Consider the following 16,789-nt stretch of genomic DNA (forward strand, 5'->3'; position numbering starts at 1 on the left):
AATGAGGATGTGGAATAATTTATAACTCCAGTCCAACAACAAATCCGAGAAAACGGGGGGAGAAGAAAGAGGGAGAGGAGGGGGAAACGGATACTGGATCTGTCGTCAGTTAAAGACAGAGAGGAAAGCAGGACTGCAACCATCAGCGCCATCAGCTGCCGTGTGGTGAAGGTAAGTTTGGAAACGCTGTTTTGTCGCGATGTTCGCCGTGCCGCGCCGCGTCGCGCCGCACCGCGCCGCGCTTCGAGGATTAAAAGTCGGCGGAGGCGGCGGAACGCATCCCAATCCCCAACTGTTGCCACAAAGCTCGCCCCGCGTTGGAGCGATCGTGGCGCGGAAGTCCCCGACCCAGGTGGTGCTGCAGGTCGGCTCGTTTCATCGCTGGGGTGCAACTTTATCTCCGCGTCCGTCGCGCAGTGTAAACACGGCGCACTGCGGTCTGCAGCCGCTGGAAGCGAATCAGCGCCGGCGTTTCAGGCTCGTCTCTCCTGCGTGCGCTGCTCCGCAATCACGGTTCTTCACTAAAGCCCGTCATTTGTAGCACACTGAGCTTCTCTTAGGCTGGGTTTATTCAAATATCCAGGGAAAACGCTCGGATTTAATCGGAAGCCTAGAAGTCTGGAGTGTCTAAACTTTATGGAACATTTGCCTCTTGTGACATCAAAACCATCTAATTATGCTGGTTAAACCTGGGTGCGGGGGGTTGCGTTATATGAGAATTCTGCCTCCATTTTAATAGAATAATCTTGAATATAATGTAAGGGAGCATCCTGTCTCATGTGACAGCTCTCACCCAGTTTTGCTGAAATGAAATTGTTGCCTGCGCAGTTGCCGCTGGCTCACTTGATATCCTCATATGGTGACAATAATCCACAGACTTGAGATACTCTGGAGTGCCCCCCCCCCCTAAACCCCAACCCCCTCCCAACCCAACCTACCCTTAATGAAATAAGTATTTGCTTCAGCTGAGTGATTATTGTAATTATTGGGGGTTGGTGCAGAAGTCCACTTTGGACAGAAAGCCAGGATTTGTGCACAAAGATGGTGGTAGTTGTGACTGGGGGGTCCTGCCCGCTTTGCTTTTATTGCATCATGCTTTACAAGCTGTGTGGTGCAACTGCCAGTTAATGAAGAGACAGTGGAGGAAAATAAAGAGGGTTTGTGTTGCTTGGATCATTTGGGATGGATGGAGGCGGCTTTATTGTGGTCGTGGATTCGTGCGGTCCTCTCGTAACGTTTGTCTCAGGATTTGTTTGTGCACGTATTAATTAAAGCAGCTGGTTTGGATGACATTTGCTTCAAAGATAATCTCCTGCCAAAAATAATTTTACCATCCCCCCCTTCCCATCCCAGCCTTTAAAGCATGAAGTTCAGTGGAGCAGGTTGTGGAAAACCAGTTTGTAAGATGAAGCTTTCCTCTGGAGAGCTGCTTTATTCTTAAAAAGTTGATCCGTATACAGTTACAACGAGGGCAGCTGCAACAAAGACACACACACACACACATATGCACACACAGGCACACACTGCAGCCCTTTGGCCCCAGATGTTAATGGCTCCATTGAGAGCCAGAGGACTCCTACGGACTCCATCTCTTCATTGTCAGACAGACAATAGACTCCACATCCTGACTGCCAACCTTCTCATCTCAACCTCTCTCTCTCTTTCTCACTCACTCACTCACACAGACACACACACTCTCACACACACGTGTTCTCATATGCTGAGCAGTTGCTGTGTAGTTTGGACAGATGTTTTTTTTGGGGGGGTTGTTTGTTGTTCTGCATTAATGCGAGCTCATGTTCCCTCCGGGTTCTGCACGTGTTCCTACGCAGCTGCAAATGTGTGTCATCAAAGACTCACCTAGAACTTCAACATTTAATCCATAAACTGCAAAAAAACCCCACCCCCCACCCCCCTTTCACAAAATGAGCCTGAAGTGAGGTCATTTCTGGAGGCCTTCGACCAAGCGATCAAAATAGTTCCTCTCTGGGGTAAACGGCGTGAAGATAAGATCGGGGCGTTTGCCGTACAAGCTGTAATTGTTGACACTGGTAGAGAATTAAAGTTTAATTCCATCTTTAATGAACTGTCCTACTGTGAGAACGAGAGGCCAGAACCTCTCCAGATGTCCCCCGTCCAGGCTGTCTGTTTGTGCGTGTTTGTCATCTCCGTGTCACGTGTGTCACATCGGTGCTGCACAACCGCTGTCCCACATGGCGAACAGCTGAGCGCACGGTTTCCGCCCCGTGATAACAGGATGATGTTTACACACAGAGGAGCGCATTTTCGGCCTGGTCACGCTCTCCGTGCTGCCGTCCTCCCGGGCGGATGTTCTTTCAGCGGTGCTGGGGGCTGTTTTTCTGTCTCCGCTGAGCAACAGTTGATCAAAACGCTTTCTGTCTGTCACTTCCATGGAATATTCCGATTTACGGTGTGGAACTGTTCTGTGTCTCCTGTCGGCTTCACGTCTCACTGCTGATCCCACCCGATGCTCCTCATCCAAATCACTTTTCTTATTCTTCGTGTTGTGATGCTTCACAGAGTTTGTGTTTTTAAATGTGTGCTGATCTGAGACATGACAGACCTGTGTGTGTGTGTGTGTGTGTGTGTGTGTGTGTGTTTTGGTTTGGTTTGAAGGGGAACAGTGGGAGGCGGGGCTGGGTAGAACAGGCCAATGTTTAGAGAAGAAGAAGAAGGGAAAGGGCTTGTTTACAAGACCATCATGCTAAATGGACCTTGGTGGGGGTGCAGGGTCAAAGAGATATAAACCGTGTGTGAGACGTGCACGCAGTCCCAGTGCCACCATTTCTCCTTTCTTCTTCTTTGTCTTTTTTTTTTGTTATTTTTCCTTCTTCTTCCTTCCTGCCTCTGATTTTTCTGTAATTCTGACAGTTTTCTGTGAGTTGTCTCATCAGCATCACTTCCGTGTTTGTTGCTCTGAAGATGTGCGACAGGAGTGATTACGATCAAACCTCTGATGATGATACCGCCAACGCCCTGTGTGGCGGTGGGGGTGGGAACAGGCTGGGCAGAAGGGAAGTCCTCCCACAGTTTCCCACCTGTAAACACACCTGGAGTGCAGCTGAAGCCCAAACACGCTCTCACCAGGGCTCCGCGGAATCTTCGGATATTCGATATTCCGTCCGCAGGTTTGGATCCTGCATTCAGCTGTTTCTGACCTGTTGTTAGACTCAATTGCTTAAAAACAATCTGCGACACAAGTGAAATTAGCAGCATTGTGGACGACCGGCTCATTAAGAGGCGTTTGGTGTAGTCCGTGTGTGTGTGTGTGTGCGTGTGTGTGTGTGTGCGTGTAGAGAGAGAGAGAGGTGTGATATGTGCACAGCTGTGGACTAGAAATGACACCAGAGCGGAAGTCTGGCTTACTCACTCTCACACTCGTGTTTATGCTTTCCGCACGTGCGCGTCACTAGAGTCAGCCGACACAATGAGAGCAGGTCGCCGGTGGCGTCATTTCCATTTTCTCATCCTTCGTCACGCCTCGTCTTCGGAGCGGGATGTCGCCTCTTGTCATTCCCCTCCCGCCTCCCGACACGCCGTCTTATTTTCTCGTTCTTTCTCTTCTGCCGGTTGTTTAGTTGACCTTTCTCACCTCCCACCATCTGCTGTTTTCGAATGCTTTAATCCCGTGCCCTCTGCTTCCGTTGTGCCCTGGAGCAGTGTTTCTGCTGAGAATGAGGCGGCGAGGACGCGCGAGGAGGCCGAGCTGCTCCAACATCTGCAAAAACGGTAAAAAACTGCAATTGGCACTTAAGTAAACGCGCCGGTCCACACTCGCCATCGACGGCGCCCGCTGAGAAGTTCATCTCAGGTGCTCTGGGTGGAGCCAGAGGACATTTCGCATTTCAGTTAGCACTCCGTCATCTTCCCACGGACGCCTCGAACGCTGTTGCATTCGAGTCGTCGGAGCATTGCATGAAATGCCAGGCAGTAATTTATATCTGTCACTTTGGGCTAATCAATAAGTCAGAAACCAAGTGCGGGTCGAGAGCGTTTGGAGGAAAATCCAATAATGTTACTGGAGGCAAATCTGAGGAGCTCAAAACTTTTGACAACTATCCAAGATGACTCCTCCCCCCTGCTGGGCCCGTCGTCGTCACCACCCCACATCTGTTAGCGCTTTGTCTGACACAAGCGGGCGAGCAGATGGATGGAAATCCGTCGGTGGCCGACGCGGCGCAGACGTCCAGGTTCTCCCGCAGAGCGGCGGCGGGTCGGTTTACCTCCGCGAGGGGCTGAAGCTCCGAGGATCTGCTGCATTATTTATCAGAGCTGGATGGAGTGCTGAAGAGGAGAGCGCTGACCTGCATGTTTGCTACCAGCCAAACACTTCTGACCATCTGCTGCCACCCCCACCCCAGCCCCTCTCTCGCCGTCTCTCACTCTGAGTGTTATTTTAATGGGAAACAGGACGCGTGAGGTCCATCAGGTATAACTGACTTTTTGTCCTCTTGACTAGGCAGCGTTCTGTAAATACGCACCGTCTGATGACGAGATGGTACCTGCAGGAAATCTCTTTCCTCTCAGCCGGCCTTGAACAGCCGATTTTCTCTTTTATTTATCCATAACCGAAGAAATTCGATCGCGCTGCAGTCTCGCAGCATCCCGATGAATCAGGACACTTGATAAAAAAAAGTGCTGGATTTGAGGATTCTGCGCCCGAACAAGGAAAAGTTTCGGCTGCCTTGAGGATTTGGTTGGCGTCTACACCTGGGAGCTCTGCTGAATTTCTCATCACGGCTGGTTTTCCCACAACTGGCCACGTTATATGATCTAGATATCATACATCTGTGAGGATATCTCATTAAATCCAGTAGCTGAACTGGTCCTTTGTGGCTCACGTTCTGGATCAGGGAGCCGTTTAAATGAACAAGATAAAAATATGGCGGCCTGCTCCACTTCAGGTCACTATTTCAGGCCTTGCTTGTGTTCTTCGCGGCCCTCGACACACTTTTTCATTCCCCGTTTGTTGTTTTGTTTGTTCCGACTCAGCAGATGTTTTCCAGCTCAGTTGTGTGTGTCGGGCTTTGCGAACAGAAGACCGCTGGAGCTCATGGGGTTTTTTTTCCGGTTTTCCTTTGTTAGTCTGGTTTTGGTGACACGTTAAACCAGTGTGAACGTTGTTTACCGCCCGCGGCCGGGTCGCCTCATCCCTGCTCCTGGCCTATGTCTTCACCTCACAATCAGAACTTTAGCATCGTCTGGTTTTACCAGCACACATCTGCCCAAAAACTGGGTATCAGAGATTATGTTAATGTGTTTGTGAAATATGAGGCAGGATTTGTGGGTGGGTGGTAGCGGTGGGGGGGGTGTTGACCACCGCCCTCCTCCTTGCTAACCAGAGCATGGGAGCTTGTTTTTATGGCAGATTTTCTTTTTTTTTTAAAAACTTCATTGTTCTGGTCCGATAGAGTTCACCCTTCCCTACCGTGGGACTGGCGGTTAGTGGGCAGGAAGTGCCAGGAGCACACAGCATGAGAACACACACACACACACACACAGTGTATTTCAGACTGTAAGGCGCAGGGGCCCCTCCCAAATCCCTCTCCGCTCACACATAAAGTTTAGAAAGAACAATAAAAGTTGCCCTGTGGCTCCCAGGCTGGTAAGCTGCAGCTTAACCAGTAAGGCGCTGCAGCTGAGCTAATGGCCTCTCTACAGGGTCGGGAGTGCTCACTGCTGCAACGGGGCCCCCACGTCGCCGCCTGGCTCGCATGGGGGGCACTCCAGAGTTTCACAGACAATCCAGGTTCCTTTCTGAGCCCTTTGTTGTCAATAAATTTGTGGGAAGGAGTAAAACTGGTTTAAAAATAAAGTCAGGGTGATTGTATAAAAGTTGTAAATGTCCATTTACTTCTGTAGAGACCATGTTATGAACCCCTCTGGGACGTCCCAGAGCTTTTGGGAAGCCTTCGTTGTGTTTTTGAACATTTGCAGCACGTTCACAGTTACGATCTGATGACACCATTTTATCTGCCTTCTGTCTTTGTTCCTCTCTACGAGCGGGGGAGTCCAGTAGATTTACGGAGTGTGTGTGTCTTGAGCAAGCGGCCGTTTGTTCACATTCGGCTTGTTACTCTTGGTCCTTTTGTCCCAGTAGGTTTTGTGTCACTGACCAGGAAAGCACTGACAGCAGCTTAGTTAATGGAGGAGTGTGTCAGGCAGCCTTACACTTCTGTGTGTCAGAGCTGCATCTCCTCATTAGTGGAAAACTTGTGGATCTCACTCTGGCGCTCGCCACGTCGTCTCATTTGTCTGGTTTTGTTACCAGCTGCTGCTTCTGTCACAAATTTATGCTGTTTGACTTATGGGTCAGAACCCTGGTCTGGAACAAACACAGGGCAATCAGGCCGTCCTGCGTCCAGACTGGATGCGAACATTCATCTTCCGCCTCCATTAGTTGTGTATTAATCTACCTTTTACAGTTATTGGCGCTTCTTTTTTATAAGTCTTAAGGAAATACTGATTATCGGAGCAGCGCAGACAAATTATTGAGCTGTCATAAACAAAATGTCGCCTCTAATTGTCCACAATAAATTTAGCGCTGCTATATTTAATGGGAAAATCGGCCTTTCAGGCCTCACTGGCAAATCAATGCTCCCCTTTGTTGCTGAAAAACCAGTGACGGACGCGGCAGCTTTTATTTCGTTCTTATACAATCGCCCCTTTGGTTGAGGACGCCGTCACCGGGATGTGTGAAAACTGGTGAAATGTCAGCGCAGATGTGGTGCATTTCCTTTCTCTGACAATGACGCCGGGAGTGACTCAACAGATTTGGGCCTCATATTTCAGATGCTGATGTGCTGATGGAGCCCTTGAGTCACCTGTTCTGCATGTGCAGTCACCAAGAAGAGCAGCAACACAACACAAGCCGGTCTGAGCGGCTCAGAGTCCTGGCTGGGCGAGCTATCCTCGGGCTCTGGCTAACTAGCAGCACGCAGCTGGCTCACGCACTCTCATCAGACTGGTAACCCAACCGGAATGAGGGGATGCTGGTGATGTCGGGTATTTGATCTGGAATTCAGCTCGGCAAATTTGATCGTTAGCGCTAGCTCTGGTTAGCGCCTCATTAGCGCCGTTCCTTTGAGCGCAGCTGTATGTGAACCCTATAATAGTCCTGTTGTTGCCACGGTGGTCTGGTTTGTCTGCTGGGGAAAAGACAGAATTATGGCTTGCCCCCCACAGGCACACCCAGCCTAGTGCAGACTCACCTTTGACCCCCCACGGATGGCTGAACCCACCCCAACCCCCCAACCCCCCCGCTGCTTTTTTCCAGCCCACTGGCCTCTGATGAGGTCTGAAGGGAGGGATGGAGAGAGGAAGAGGCAAAGATACGCTCGATGGGACGAGTCCATAACGGTATCACACAGAGCAGATAAAAAAGGCAGGAATACAAACGGGTTGCCAGGTTTGTTCTCATCAAGGGGGGACAGAAATTTGAAAATGAGAAAGGAGCCAACAGACAACAGTCCTGAGCAACTAAGATAAGGGCTGTTGCACCATCAGTTTCTCTCTCTGTAATCTCACGGTCTCTCTCTCTCTCTCTCATCTTTTGCTTTTTGTTGTTTCTCTCCCTTCAGTCCACACTGTTGTGCTCCTGGTGTGTTTTTGTAATAAAGCTCTAACTGTGCAGCACACACACACATACACAGACACAAACACAGATAGTTAGACCACACAGTGTGAAAGAAAACCAGAGGTTCTGGACCCCCACATATGAAGAAACACACTCTGACTCGTGTGCACGTATGAAGAAACACACACACAGGCTTTCATGCATCTCTGTTCCACAAGCGATTGAACTTTGACACCAGTATCAGGTTCTCCTGCACATCTGCTGTGTTTTCCAGCGACTGACCTGAGTGGTTCCCGTTGGAGGAGAACAGTTCTGCACCTGATTACCATTTAATAACATCACCAGAAGACATTTATGGTGATGATCCAAGTCCACAATAACACACTGATGCCTCTTTTGCTGATGGAGACACACCGTTGTGGTCCTATGTCTACAGAATTGATCTCTGAACTTGAACTCTGTTCTTGAGCCAGAATGGAGGTTTACATCACACTAGTTTCATGTGTTTCATGTGTTTTGCTACTTCCATATGGAGCTGCTGGTACAACGGCTTAATTTAGACACACACACACACACACAGTCGTACCTGCACCTACACATTCACACTTCCTGTGAACACACAAGTGCTCACATTGTGTCCAACAGGCTTCTTCCTGTGACATATGGAACCATTTATCCCACAGGGCTTTTTTTTTACCTATTAGTCAACCTTTTTTAGGAGCAGCAGGGAGGAGAGAAACTCTTTCTCACCCGAAGGTCAGATCAGCCATGGACACACACACACACACACACACACACACGAACACACAAACACAGGCAGTATAAAAACACTCTTGAGCCCCCTCTGCTTCAGTCAAAAAAATCAATAACATGTCTCTTTAAGAAAGTCTGAAAACTAATGGAAAGAGACAGAAAGAAAGATGAACTCACACAACCACATGCCTCTCTCCCTCTCTCTCTCTCTCTCGCTCTCTCTCTCTACATTTTTTTTAAATGTTCATATGATGGATGGATGGATGGGTGGATGGATGAGCATCTGCAGAGTTACAGTACTATCAATATTTGATGGTGTGGCAGGTCTGCTGACCTGTCCTTGATTGTAAAGCACGCGTGTCAGCTCACCCTGCAGCAACCACAGAGGGAACCACCTCGAACAAGGTCTCCCCAGTGGAAGACCTTTCTTTTTAAGGGTCGGGCCAGGTAACTTGGTAATTATGAGTGTGTGTGTGTGTGTGTGTGTGCGCGAGGTCTTTGTAGCGGCATGCTTTGTGCCACATAGCTGCTGTTCTTTTGAAAGCCTCTTGCATTATACAACGCACAAAACCGTCCTCTCCGGAGCCCGACCCGTCGCCACCGCGCCGCATATTGTATCGTTCATCAACCGGTCACGTGCGCGTCGTAGCGCTTGTGGAGGGCGGGTGGCCCGCTGTCAGTTCCACAAGGTCTGTCACCAAGGAGTGTGTTTGTTTGTGTGTGTGTGTGTGTGTGTGTGTGTGTGTGTGTGTGTGTGTGTGAGTCGACTTTTTCTCTCTGAGGAGCTGTGTGTCTGTTGCTTTGTGTCTGCCTACCTGTGTAGTTTCTCTTTGTGTCTGACTGATGTGTGTGGAGACCCTTCTGTGTCTTAATGTGCTCGTCTTTGTGTGTGTGTGTGTGTGTGTGTGTGTGTGTGTGTGTGTGTGTATGTCCCTTTGAGTGCTTTGTGTCTGACTCTCCTTTTGTCTTATTAATTATAAATGTGCCTGTTAGGGGTGTGTGTGTGTGTGCACATGCGTGTGTGCGCGCACCTGGGTCGATGCGTCTCGGCACCTTTAAGACTCTATTAACATCGTTTACTAGAACCTCTTCTCCATCTTTGTAAACTCGGAGATGAAGATGTGCCGTCACACAACACACACACCCACACACGTGCACGCACACATGTGCACGCGCACACAAAGTCAAGGCTGGCGATGAATGTAAGTGTGTCTGTGTGTTTTCTTCAGAAACATTTTGTGGGCTTACTGGAACGCGTGATGGCTCAATTCATCTTCATCCTTTATTCACCTGGCAGCCCGGCGACACTCGTTTGATACACAAGAGCCGAGAAGACGAAGAGAAAACAACCTGAGAAGTTACAGGAATACTTCCAGCTAAAAACGAATTCTGGTCACTGCCGTGTTTGCGCATCATATCCAGAGATTTGACTCGGCTGGAAGCTTGAAAGCTTGGGGGGAAACTTGGACGGATCCGCCCCAAAAAAGAGTGAAACATCTGTCTTTCTACTCGGCCTAAAGCTTATTTAATCTCTTTGCTCCTGCGTGTGTGGAAAATACAGAAGCATCAAATCCCTAAAATCTACCACGAGGCCGACGAGCTGCAATTAGACATGAAGCAGAGCAGCGGTGCGTTCTTCAGTCGGATCGGCTGGCTTCGTGGGCGGAGCCCAAAAGCTGATTTTCTATTGGTGTTCCACCTTCCCGCCGTTGCTCAATGTCAGAGCGTCGGTTTAGCTCTGTGCTAGGCTACGCTAACACCATCGTCGCGGTATCTTTTAAGACTAAATAGTCTCACTAAGAAAGTGAGACTTCAGACAGTGGCCATCAGTCCCCGAAAGAAATAGAAATAAAAATTCAGACAGAGGCGAAGAGTCCGATCACAAGAGACGAGACTGAAGAGCAGAAAGTGGCGGGCAGATGTGCGCGAGAGTAAATGAGGCTGGAGCGAAGAAAAAACACAAAAACAAAAAAAAGAAGTGGGAAACAAAAGGAAAGGAAAGGAGCGTGTGGAGGGCGACCACAGGCCGCCGCTGCTCTTCATTTATCGTCAGGACTTATTTGATTTGTCTGTCATCCCTCCCCCCCACTCCCCCCCCCCCCCCCCCCCGCCACCCAGACACCCCGCCACTTTTGTTTTCCACTGCAGCCACAAAATGGCCTCGTTTCTTCCCCCTCTAACCTTGACTTAAAGGGATCGCTCCGTCAGTCTCCGGTCACGTTAGCTTGTTTTTTTGAGGCGGGGTGGGGGTGGGGGGGGTTTGCTCATTAAAGCGCTGCCATCACTTTTAAAGTTTTATGCCCCTCAGTGTGTGGCTCTCCTTTGTATTCCAGAAAGCGCCCTGTTGTATGGATCTGTTTCCAGTTTTTAAACGCCCTTTTCCCGGCACACCAATTTGTGTTTCCCTGCTGCTGCTTGTCTAAACAGTCGCCCCACTGCTGCGTTTTGGTGATGCGCAAATGCGGCTTCGCTTTTTCCCATCTCAGGTCGACTGCTGAGCTTTTGATTGAGAGGCCGACAGCGTGTGTCGCTTTTAAAGGCAGGTTTGTTGAGGTTGACGTGTTCCATCCGATAACTGCGCGTTCTTTCCTTCTGACGTTTTGCAGTGAATTTGCGACGGTCTCCGTGTTCCACGCAGTGAAAAATGCGCTTCTACTCCTCACTCAAGAATCTGTTTATGTGCTTTCTTTAAAATTAGATGTCACATGATGGCGTAAAAAGCAGATTCAGAGAATTTTCCACCCCAGGGAAACAAAGTGAAGTAGTTCTTTTAAAAAGTCGATAACTGGGAATTCAAATATTCAATCTCACTGTTGCAGTCGGACGGGAAAACGTAGCCCGGCGACACGACAATCGAATCGAATCTACCAGGCGGCACCTTAGCGCACTTCCCCTCCGTCCATTACAGCGCCATCGATCCCAGTCGGAGTCAGGTTGGAAATGGATCAGAGAGAAGCTGGAGGTTCGAGCAGAAAGGGTCGCTGAGTTGAGAGGGAAGTCATGGCAGCATCATCGCCATCGCCGCACGACACAAAGGCTTCGAAATGCCGTGGCATCCGGTAAAATCGGCATGACAACCACATAAATACAATGCCCTGGCGAAAATGTTACTTTAAAAAGCAGCCGCGCGAAGGGGCGTCGGAAAGAAAAAGGTCAGAGCTGGTTTGGAGAGAGGAGTCGGACTTGTACAACAGGCTGCATTCACCTCCACGCAAGCATGAGCGCAATAAGAGAATATAGATTCTCCCTAAAGAGGACCTTTCATAATGAGCATGCCGTGGCGTGCCAGAGCTCCAGAGGTCTAAACTGCACAACTGGAAGCAGCAGAGCAGCTGGCAGCGTTCGCCCAGCTCCCCACATAAAAACAAGAGCCATAAAAAAAAAAAAAACAGCTTGTCGACGTGGAAAGAAGCAAACGGCTCTTAAGCGAATGTTGAACGCAGCCTTTTGCGGAGCGAGGGCCGAGATCCTCCAGCTGTTTGCAGGAACGTCCGCCGAGGCGTCGCCCTGCATTCAGAGGCATCACGCGGCCTTTAACTCCAGCCGTCGCACACGAAGGCGCAGCGATTGCGATCGATTTTGGCCACGCCCCCTCCCCCGTGGTCGAATCCACCTTCTCCTGAGAGCGCTTGTTTGCTTCCCCCCGGAGTGTCGCCGTAAACAGCCCTATGTAATCGACCCCCACAAAAGGCTCCTTTGAAACAAGTATCATCATGGGAAATAATGCAACCTGTATTTTGAGGACAAAACCGATGTTTGTTGGGAATGTTGACGAGAAAATGCAGCTCGTTTAGCATGATAATGAAAGTCGAGGGCACCTCCGACAGCCTGGCAAAGAAATACCGCGTAGGCTAATAATTACGCTACTCGAAATACATCTTTTTATGTTCGTAGCCTTCCGTGGGGAAAATATGATAATTAGAACATCTTTATTTAAATAACACTTTTTTTTAAAGCTGTGATTTAAAAGTGGTTAATACAAAAGAACAACAACAACAAACACGGTGGTGTTTAATAGAAACGCTGCCCAGCAGGGGGCTGGACACAAAAAATAAGATGTGGAGGGGGGTCAAGACGTTAGGACGGTTCAAGCCGATCCCGAGGCTTCCTGATCCTGACATTTACTTCACATGGACCCACAAGTCAGCAGGGAGGCGAAACTGGTTCCAGAAGAGGGACTTTGTCAGGTTTACTCGACAGCTGAGGGAGTTCGGGCATCTGGTCCCTCCATCTGGTGAGGACCTGGGAGAAGACACAGAACTTACTGAGGACTTTTTGTTCCCACGTGGACTGAAGGACGATAAGAGGTTGAGGGAAGAACATCTGGGTGACCTCAGCGGACACTGGAAACGGACGAACGGAGCGACGCAGGATCGTCCTGTTAGACGGGGTCCTAAGCCCTAACCTGCATAAAATGATGCATGCGCTTCCCTCAGCCAGCTGTCACACACACACACACACACACACACACACACCTGTCCTCCACACTGAAGTGGTGAACTGTAACTTTTCTGTCCTGTCACTGAAAACAAATGAGGCGAGCATGTTTCTTAGTGTGTCTATGTACGTGTGTGCGCGTGTGTGTGGAGGGCAAACTCCCTGTCTCATACACACACACACACACACACAGACACACACACGCATGCATCTCTCTGCACAGCTACCGTCTGAAAGATCACTGACATGCTGTCTGTTTTGTGTGTCTGTGTGTGTGGTTGCAGACGACCCCCCATTGCGTCTGCCTGGTAAATGTCATTTCTCCATGTGGTGTGGGGGGGGTGGGGGCAGGGGTGGGGGGGCAGAGTGAGCGAGGGAGCGTGAGGGCCTTGATGGTGGTGTGTTTGTTGTCACAGTGTTTATTAATAAAGATGACCTTAGACTGAGCTACTGTACTCAAGGGTGTGTGTGTGTGTGTGTGTGTGTGTGTGTGTGTGTGTGTGTGTGTGTGTGTGTGCGTGTGTGTGTGTGTGTGTGTTCTCAGCTCCTTGATCTCATCAAATTATCATCCTTTTGACAGGAATCGCTTTTTTTATTCATTCCTACATAATTCCCTCTGTCTTTTTTTCTCCCGTCCACTCAAAGTTTTACTCTATATCTGTGGGGTCGGTGTTTGTGTGTGTTGCATTGGTAACAGAGGTGATCCATCCTGATAAAACTCATTTGTCTTCACGTGCATGGATGTGATTACTTGTTTCATTATGGTGGCTTCAGCAGGTTGAGTTAAGTGTGCTAGTTTGTGCACGTGCAGTGGTGCACGTCCTCGTAAGAATAGAAGTCTCCAGAGCTGGCCAATTATTGTCCATTACTGTGTTCACAGGGACATAAACGTGTGTTATTTACCATCAGTGCTGCTGAAAACCTTCACGGGTAACTAAGTGGGTGCGCGGCTGTCTGATAACAGGTGCATTGTGGGTAATGCAAGAAGCAGCTGCAGGTTGTTAGATCCCGGAGGAGAAACGCGCTAAACCGCGATGACATCACTGGGATTTCAATATTCCATCAACAATAAAACTGCAGAAGCTCCATAAATCATGAAAGCTGTCGAGATTATGTGAGAGTTTTATAAGTTCGACTACTTTAAGAGGGTTCTTCATGAATACTTTATTAGCACCGGTGTTAGTCTGTGTTCTCTTTACCACGGTAAAGATTTTTCCTCCCTTTTCCTAAATCCATTCTTCGGGGTGATGTCGGCTGTTTAGCTATTAATGTTTAATGATGGCCCCCGGTGGCCCGCTGCTATTGCGATTCAGCAGGTTAGGTTGATGTTCATCTGGTTAGCGCTGCAGTGGCGGCAGCGTGTTTGGAGTAAACACCTGTGATCCTCCTGTTTCATCCTGCTCGACTTTTCCCCAAGCAAAATTACCCAGACTTCCATATTAATTTCCAGATTTGTGGAATGTGGTCGCCTGTAAGTCTTTTAATGGTCTGTATTGGCGAGTCAGCAGGACCGGCAAACTTCTGGTAGGTAGGTGAGGTCATCGCTGGGAGGTGATGTCATCTGTTTAGCGATTCAGCTTTTCCTTTTTTCCATCCCTCACCCCCCCTCCAGGGTTGGACCTGGAGCAGTGGGACAGTCCACTGAGAGATAGTGGCAACCCCAAAGGGGGTCCTGCAGTTACCACACAGAGGCGGCCCTCCTTCCCCAGGCCGGGAGAGCTGTTTAATGAGGTTAATGCGTGAAGCTTGTCACCTGCGCACACTCACTTGGACACGCTAACAAACACGTGTGTACAGATGGCTGCGTGTGCGCACACACAGGAATCGGACCTGAGCGGCCCTCAGCAGCACTCACAGCCGCTGCCTTTGCTCGCTCGTTCAGGAGATACATAAGTTGATCCGCACTCACATATATTACTCTTTAACCTCCTCTCCGTCGATAAGCCACCTCGGCTATTTGCTATCTCAGCTGAGGCTCTGACCCTCAGCTAGCCACATTTTGTGGGACAGACGGCAGCGGCGGTGAGCAGAAAGCTAATGAAACAGGATATTCCTGCCTGGTTATTTCACCGGAGGAGAAGCAGAAAAATTACACTCTCGCTGACCTTGAACGAGTCTATAAATTCACAGCATGTTTATATCTGATATATGTTTTATTTCCTGGCACTGTTGTTCCGCTGTGCCCACGCAGGACCTGAAGTACTCCCCTGCGTGGTTCAGGTCCTCCCCTGGGGGGGGGTCTTCTCTGGAGCGTGCAGTTGTAAACAGGCTCAGGCTGCACGGTGATAAGTATCATCACGATGGTGGATCGTGATGAAGTGGTTTTATTCAATTAGCTAGCAGGCACCTGTCTTCAAATTTACATCTTCAACAGACACGGAGCTACATTAGCATTCGTTTGGAGTTTGCCCCTGCTGATGGAAAGGTGGAACAGTCCTCCACCCTCTTTGTGGCTTTGCTTTTTTGCTTTTATTTAATTGGTTAATCTGATGGTTCCACTGTTTAGTCAAAATTTACAATAAGAAATTTAAACCTTAGCATCAAACATGGCTGAACAGCTCATTTTGCTTGCTGTAAACATGGTCTCTCGTGATTGGCTACTGACTTGCGGCAGCCGGGAAATTTGCAGGATTAGTTCTAGCTTGCTTTTAAGCAGATGTGTGTTCATGTAAATTAAAGTCATTTGTTAAAGATTAAAACCGTGCACATGGCACCAAACTCTGCTGAAAAACACCTTCAGCTCAGGGTAAACAGCAAAAGCTGGTATAGAACTTCCTCTCAACCTTCAGCTTTTCATCTGATAAATCGTTTTTTCAAACCGCGGCGCTTCTGTGGCGTCTGACAACTAAACGTGCTCTTACATCATCGGCTTCTGCAGCAAAGCTTCACCTTATTGTTCACGGCTCCCGTCGGGATCCTCCTGGATGAGGATTTCTATCAGGGGGAACCTCGGCAGGAGCGATCCCTTTGGCTTTTGCCCCTTCGTGAGCCCAGGCCGGTGCTGTAGCGTGGCATCTTCGCACAAACTCACACCCGACACCTTAAAAAGCACAAACTTTATCCAGGCAGGTGAACTTGGTGCCCTTGTGGGTTTGTTCCGTCCTTTCACCTTTCAGAACCAGCCCCTGTACCTGTGATCTAAAGACTTTGGAGTTATCTGGACTTATCCCCCCCCTCTCGTGTCCGCCTCCCTCGCTTTCTTCCAGGTGCCCTTCAGCCTGTGAGGGCCTCTGTGTTTTGGCACAGTGAGAACAATAACAATCACAGCTCCAGGGCTCAAATCAGTATCTAACACCGAAAGCTCCCGACACAGCTTCTGTGGCTGAACAGGAAATGAGCAGATAATAAGTCTGAAGGTCCCACTGCACTGGAAAACAAGAAATCGGAATCACCATCGCCCCGTTGGTGGAAATCAACAAGCTGCAGAAGCCCACTTATTACCACTGTTTCTGCTTCCAGAGGCTTTGATAACATCTGCGCTCCAGAATCTTCCACCAGTATTGGTTCTGTTATTCATTAAGAGCGATTATAACAAATCGGTGTTTTTCTCTGGCAGATACTGGATCTGTGGGGACGCGAGGATCTCAGTACAGTCCCACAAAACTTCCATAGACAATCCTAGATCAAACCATCAGCCACAAAAACATGCTGCTGCGCACATGCTAACGCTATTAGCATGAATGAACCTTGGATCGCTGGCGCGGTGGCCATTTTTTTTCACATTCTCAAAACTTTTGTCAAATGTTTCACTTCCATCTAAGTTAAACCACGTGCGCGTAGGGGGAATCTCTGCCGCAGCTCGGAGCAGGCGCTCGCATAAATGCCGAAGATTACAGCGAAGACAGATGCTAATCCGTCTGCTGTGTATCACTCATTTCTTAATCGATCCCTCAGCTGAGAATGAATGGATGAGTCTCACGAGGGATCCGGGAGGGGGGGGCAGTGAATCTGTCGCTGCTCCGATGGAGGCACCTCTAATTTTGGCTTGTAAATCAAACCGTG

General features: G+C 49.1%; 1 protein-coding gene across 3 annotated transcripts in view; it reads left to right on the forward strand.

Annotated features, from left to right (window-relative positions):
* sema4c (sema domain, immunoglobulin domain (Ig), transmembrane domain (TM) and short cytoplasmic domain, (semaphorin) 4C) overlaps positions 1-16,789 on the forward strand; it is a 58,367-nt gene that overhangs the window by 291 nt on the left and 41,287 nt on the right. For all 3 annotated transcript variants that reach the window (XM_029829686.1, XM_029829687.1, XM_011615417.2), the window contains exon 1: positions 1-171. This exon is cut by the window's left edge. The gene's annotated coding sequence lies outside the window, so the exon portion shown is untranslated. The remainder of the gene's footprint in view (positions 172-16,789) is intronic.

The sequence above is a fragment of the Takifugu rubripes genome, chromosome 21 (genome assembly GCF_901000725.2).
Source record: "Takifugu rubripes chromosome 21, fTakRub1.2, whole genome shotgun sequence".
Classification (NCBI taxonomy): domain Eukaryota; kingdom Metazoa; phylum Chordata; class Actinopteri; order Tetraodontiformes; family Tetraodontidae; genus Takifugu; species Takifugu rubripes.